This window comes from Scatophagus argus, chromosome 1 (genome assembly GCF_020382885.2).
Source record: "Scatophagus argus isolate fScaArg1 chromosome 1, fScaArg1.pri, whole genome shotgun sequence".
NCBI lineage: Eukaryota > Metazoa > Chordata > Actinopteri > Scatophagidae > Scatophagus > Scatophagus argus.
In genome coordinates this window covers 9,968,835-9,976,131 of record NC_058493.1, presented here as the reverse complement: position 1 = coordinate 9,976,131, position 7,297 = coordinate 9,968,835, and positions in this window count along the sequence as shown.

The following is a 7,297-nucleotide window of genomic DNA, read 5'->3' as shown; positions in this document are numbered from 1 at the left end:
GCACAGGATCAGAGCTACAGATGGTCTTATAGACCTAGAACTACATTTATCATTTAAATAATGCAGATATTAGATAGAACTTCTCAGACATGATGTTACACAAACCTATGTTTTAAGTCCAGCAATAATAAGCACAAACAAATACAACATGTTTCAAACCCAACTGGGCCCTGACTTTCTGCTCTGTAAAGGAAAAAGTAGAGTATTGCATAATGTTGATTCCAGCTTGTCTGCATAGGTATTTGCCTCAAAACATGAACCAAACTAACAAAGTTTTTTAACAGATAAATGTTATTTAATTAGTCCAGATGCCACTTTTTTCTGTTAAAAGAGATGCTTGTTCACAGTGGAAACAGGTCTTGTGCCATGCAAATATAATGCTAATTTTGACTGCTGACAACACGGGATCTCATAAAGAAAAGAGATCTCACAATTATTTGGAAAGAATATTTCTGAAAAACAAGCTTTCTTTCAACTGTCAGATGTTGCAAGAGTTTCATTTTGTAATATACTAATTTGATCCTTTCTTATTTCAAAAAAAGGCTGTCTGACATACAAATGAAAGAGATAAAGAATGTGCCAAAAAAAAAAAAAAAAAAACATAAAAAAATTATATTGGCTGCAAGTGTAGAACAACTCCCATCCAGCACATGACAAAGGCACAATATAATCAGTGTTTATGTTAAAGGCTTAGTATGGAACAAGGCAGCTACACTTTGGCAAATATTAGAAACTGAGACTTTTGCAATGGAAAATTTGTGCATTCATATGTCAGTCATAATCGTGAACCACTTCCTGAAGCTGGGCAAGAATTTGTCACATTCAGCATTTTAGACCTCTGCTCCTTATTCCCAGTCGGTGGCCTGGACAACTTCTGCTTCTGACCCTGAGGTGATCGTCACTGTCGACACCCACCCAGAATCCCTGTTCGCCATCCCAGCTGACTTCCAGACAGACCTCCAGTGGGCACCACCAACCCAGAGCCAGACATTCCAGATCATCAGTCAGCCTCTCTTCCTGCCTTTGCTGATTGCCCCATTAGGTTTCACCTTTTGCTTACTAGCCTTACCTTTCTACTGTATTTAGTCTGTTTGTTCCCTTAATTCTTTGTCTGTTCACCTTCGTTTTTTGTGCCAAACATTTCAACCTTTACTAGGTTTTCTTTGTCATAATGTTGGATGGATTTTTTTTCGTGTTTTTTGCTGGACCTAGTCTGCTTTCAGAGTTTGGGATTTTTGCTTGTTCCTTGTTGGATTTATTTTATTTATTTATTTGCCTGTATGGACATACTTGGTCTGGTTTTGACCCTTGCTTGCCTCACCAATCCATAAACCTGCAGCACACTGTAATTTTGTTTACATTAAGTAACGCATCATTAAATTTTTTGGGGCACTGATTTGATTTGTCATATCTGTGTTAAAATAGGTCAGTTAAATGATTCAGCATCTGCTGCTGTAAAATCAGTGTATTAGTGAGAGAAAAGCACTAGGTGTAAGAAAACACTATGGCTAAGTTATAAAACAAACATGAACTCAAACAAGACAATGTAGATCTCAAGCAAGCAGGAACTGACTGAACACTGAAGCACATACTGTAGTTTGACAATGTGATAACTGTTGACTCCAGAGGAACACATCAGATCCTTTATATATCATCTGATTTGCTCTACACTGTCTCTAATATTAAGCATTTACTTCCATTCATAATACAAACGCTTTGCCATGGCAGAGACAACAGCTGAGGTTGGTGATTGCAAGCACATTCAGTCAGAGTGTTAAAGCAGCAAACCTTTGAAGTACCCACCTGCTTTCCATTAATTTAATTTTCATTCAAGGAGAGTCATCAGGCACCTGCACTCTGTTCTTGGCTCAGTATCAGATACCATGAGACAGAAACGATAAAAATGCCTTCAATCATAGGATCATTTAAATTTTTTTTCTTCTTAGCACAACATCAAAATGAACCTTGTGATCTGCCTTTCACAAAAACACTATGAGAAGATTAAACACCCTAAGTGTACTGCAGCAAGTAGCTTTTTTTTTAAAAGAGTTTCTATTTTTCCTGGAACATATTTGTAATGTCTAAGAACAAGAGCAGGACTCAGTTATGACCAGTGCTAAATCAATACTGTAAATGTGATTAGTGATTAAAGTTAAACATTGCAGGACACAGTAAAAGCTAATAAGCCTGCAGCTAAGAAGATGAGGGTCAAAACAACATTTGTTTCACAGTACAGATTAAAGCAACATGTATAACTGTGGGAGTGCCAAGCTAAAACCTCCAGTGTTTCATATGATATTCTCATGTGTAAGTCAAACTGGGCCTCTAAGTCCCTCCCCAACATGTAAGTGCCAAGATTGTTCTGACTGCTCTCACAGGGATCATTTTAGAAATAACTTATGTGTGCTTATGTCATCTGGATTCTTCTGATAATTGATTGGATCGTCATGGAGGAGTAAATTTACAATGTGCATTCGTATTGTGTATTTTACACAGTTGAATCTTTTGTTTGACGAAAAATAAATTGAAGGTCTTGTCAAAATGCGTAGGCACATAGTTTCAAGAAACACATATTACCCATCTCCATCTGTACTCTCACCAAATTAACAGAAACCTCAAAACAGTACACCAATAGTGTAAGTGGTTGAATTCAGAGGGTAAGGATGTTGAATGGACAATACAGAGAGATAACTGCCTAACAGGTAGATAGCACTGAAATGGCTGCCCTGTCTATGGTGCTGTGACATTAGAAGGGCAGAGATGTGATTGATGTTAAACTCTACCTGAGGTTAGTAAAGGCAAACAGGTGAATATCTGTTTTTGTCTGGTACTGATGAGTACGTTAATGAATTAATGAAAAGCCCATGAGGGTGTAGCAAAGAAAAACATGCAACTGAGCAAAGCACAGATGTGCATTAACAAGCAGATATACTTGCTCATATATACACAGACAATACAGTAACCCAGAGCTTTACTATTCCTGTGATGTTCCTTCAATAAATAAGCCAAATTTCATGAGTTATGAGCACTTTCACTTCCCTCGCTACCATACAAATGTCTGGATGGGCCTTTAGATCGTGTTTACTCTTCACACATTGTGACAGAAGAGTGTGAGTTCACAACCTGTAACCCTTGACTCAGATGCAAACTTCAGAGGCAGGAGCTAATTTGAGCTCGGATCCCCTATCACGGTGGCCTTTGCACACATGGCTCAACCTCCTGGGAAGGACATGGAGGCAACACACAATCTAAATCAGAGATTATAATGCAAACAGCCCTGTGGGGCTCACTAATGACTAAGGTGAGCCTGAGATGCTGCTCCAACTCTGCTTTGGAATATCAATTAGGTCTCTCAGGGACATGGAGATGGAAGGAAGTGACTGGCATAGTAAATGCCTACCGCTTGTCTGTGGGCACCTTTAGCACACACTATGCACCACGATGAGTGCTAGAAGATGTCGAGCAAAGAGGAAAAGAGGAAAAACAAAGTCAGGATGGGTAAGGTGATGCGGGTGGGTGCAAGTGATGCAAGAGGGAGAATTCCATTGTCATGTGTTTCTCAATGAAAGAAGAGCCTGTAAATTTGGTGGAGCAGCCTATTCAATTGGATCCAGAAATCCACAGCTGGTCCCCAGAGAGTCATCTCCACAGATATGTTGTGTCTCGTCGTCCCAGAGAACTAGCCTTCCTCTGTTCTCTCTTTTTTTTTCTCTCAGCTCTCTCCTTCTCTCTTTGTCACATTCTCTAGACAACACAACAAGGTCCTGGTAATCAGATGCTGGCTGAGCTGGGATACAGAGCATAGAGACAGACAACAGACTGAATTTGAAATCATCTCACACCTCCGCTTGATATTGTTCAAGGAGAAAGAGTCATCAAAGGCTCTCCTCTGTACTGACACAAAGGCAGACACACTCAAACACACCCATATTCAGAATAGTGTACAAAAATAATAAATAAAAAAGCCTGCGTTCAGTAGATTTGTGAAGGTGTGGAGTGAATCTTTTGTAGGGCAGGATAATGAATTCTTATGACATTAATGTGATGCTCTAGCTGTGTAGAGAGGAGATGAACCACCCAAAATTACCTGAAAATTAGATAATGACTGTCCGTTACTGTTGACTTTGCTGGTGGAAATACAATAAAAAATTTTATCAGCCAGCTAACTAACTAAGCAAACATGAGTTCCCATGTATCTTTTTAATGTTTCTAGCAGACTTATTGTATTCTAATGTAGCCCAATCTCACATTCACTTTAAACATTAAAAATAAAAAACAGAAGAAATGAATTTGTCAAATGAAATGCTCTCTTAGATGATGTTAGCTTGGGTTGCTTGAGTGTTAATTCCTCCAAATACTATAAGATAAGGACTGAGTTATTAACATCAGCCTAAATTCAAATAAGCCCGACATATAGTAGGCCCATCAGCTTCCACACAGCACACTCCACAAACTTGTTAATCAATTGCATGTAAAGTTTGAGGGAGGTAATAACACTTAAACTGCATTTCCACCAAATGCTTTCTGTATAGTATCCTTCGAACATAACCCAAAATAAATGTACGTAGCCTACTGTAAGCTACATTACTGACAGACTGACAATATACAAACTATTATCTTGTTATCCTCTTCCACTTGTATTCACGGTGACTTTTCTGCTGCTTGCTCTCCGCTCACACTCACTACACACACACTTTTATGCCCCTTCTCCTCAATATGTGGTTGTTTATTACAACACAAAGACAAACTTTGTTTGAGAAAAGGCTGCAGGCTGCAAGACTAAAGACTACTGAAAAAACAGGGGAGATTGGAAATCTTACATGAGAGCATAGATGACAAGATGACTCCGGATGCTCCAAATCTCTCTGACCAATCAGTGGTTTGCAGAGTTTAAACTCCACCTTTTAGTATCACAAATTGTGCCACCTACCTCAAGAGAAGGGTAATGAAAGAACAGGATGAAATAGAGTGGCTCTGCTCTTTTGATAATGAAAACGTAAGAATAACTGTGGAAGAAACAGTGGAAAAAAAGCTTTAGTTACAACTGTTTGTTAGCCCAACGAGCTAAGAACTGCAGCTTACATCTATTCCTTGTTTGGAAAGAATTCACCTGAAAAACTGCGTTTGTGTTTTCTCTAAAAAAAAAAACAAAAAACAAAAAACAGGGACTATTGTGGAATTGGTGCACTGCACCTACAGTATGAACACTTCCTTAATTTTTCTGTTGATAATATAACTGGGGTTAAATGGTCATGATAACTTCCATTTAGTACTGCAAGACTGTATGCGAATAAAAATGAGTTAAAGCACTATACCGTGTTCCATCAAACAGCAATAGTTAGTAGGGAAATGTATCTTCAACTTAAATCTGAAGAGACTATTCCTTTTTAGTGGAGTACGTTTTTTTTTCTCTGTCCCCTATTTCCTTTCTCTCTCCTCCTCTACCCCCTCAGTCAGACAGAGTGATTGATCTGATACGCCATTGAGTCAGATTACATTATGCAGTTTTCACTGATAAGAGCATAGCGAAACAACTATTTTCTTTCCCCTTATCTCCTCTGAGAGACTGTGTTTCTAAAAGGAGAACTAGCCTCCCTGGCCAGATATCATTATTCATTTTGATCTGAGGCCTTCAGTACTGATTACATTTTATAGGCTCAGAAATTTCACGCCAGTGGTCAGCAATTATGCCATTGGTCTTTTTTTTCTAAGAGATAAAGTCCAAAATATCACATGAAACCGAATTCAACAAGGAGATAATTTGTTCAGAAATTTGAAACATCTTAATCATTTCAGTCAGGTGTTGAATGTCGCGCTTTGTCCTGAAATTCCACCTTTAAAACCTTGTCTTGTTTAAAGTCAGGTGTGTGGATGGGGAGTGTGGGAATTTAAGTTTCATTACACCCTTTCACCCTGCAAGAATCCACATTCTTATCCTGACACTCCTCTGAGGAACTGAAGGTGTCTAATTATTCAGAATGATTAAGGCAAAGCAAGAAACCATAAACACAAGCCACAACTCAGATGTTCTACTCAAGTTACTTTATAATTTCAAAATCAAACTTTACATCCTGTCTCTGGTACATATACTGCAGTCAGAGGCCAACCCTTGAGTATATTTTTTTTAAAACCTGTATTTGTCTTGTGAGGGCTGTGCTGAGAACATGTGCTCCGTAGCAATCACAGCCTGCTTCACAGTCTCATGCAATCATACCTCATAGCTGTGCAGTCCAAACACAGTCTTCTACTGTTGGCTCCAGTGCAGATTCACTGAAGGGGTTGGTGCCTTGCTCTAGAGCACTATAGGGATGTATTTCTCATTGCAGAATGTATGGAATAAATATTTCACAAACACATGCGGCCTTAGACCAGTGGACCAGCACAGTATTTTTGTAATGTATCCTGCTATGTGGGGTCAATGCCAAAGTGCCTGAGAGAAAAGAAAGAGAGTGCTGTGCAAACCCACTGCAGAAGCCAAGCCAAAAAACAACTGGAATATTTGCTCTGGGCCGCTTGATTTAGTGTTCTGGCATTTTGGATTAAGGTGAGCAGGTTAAAACACTTCCCAGGCATTTCCTGATGATCACATTGTAGATGGATAAAAAGCTGGCTGCCAGACAAACTTCTGCACATGGCCTGAAAGAGGTGAAGATATGAGGTCATGCTCTCTCTCATTCTCCATCTTCCATTATTGTCCAAGGCAAATTCACATCAAAGAAGATGTCACACGCCTGGTCTAATGGTCTTACGTGGTTTCCTGTTTCTACCCATTACTGGTGCGGAACCTGGTACCTCAGACTTTCTTACAACCATATCCAAACTGATAATGACATCAACAAATTACTACCCCCTTGTGGGTCTCTTTACTGGAAAATTGATGCTAAGACACTAATGCTTCCTTCATGTCTTCCTTCACATGTTTAACAAGGCAAAGTTGAATAATGCTAATTTCAATTATTTTCAGCAGAGCAGAATGAGGTCTAGAAGCTTTGATTGGTATACAGAATTGTTACCTTAGAGTTGTCAACGCACATCTCCTTTGAAAGCTTTCACACATTAATTTCTCTTGTTTGTGTCAACTTTAGTCACGGATAGAAAAATCCTCTTAGCTATCACAAAGATAATCTCAAATAAGTTAACATTTTCTCACTTTAAAATCCTGATAATGCAGGGGTCTTATCTGTTGCTAGATATAATAAATGGCACTGTATGTATGAGGACAATAAGCTCACACTTTGCTTTTGTTGGCAAAAGATAAGTACATAGCTTTGATGAGGTGATAACATGCTGCCTGATG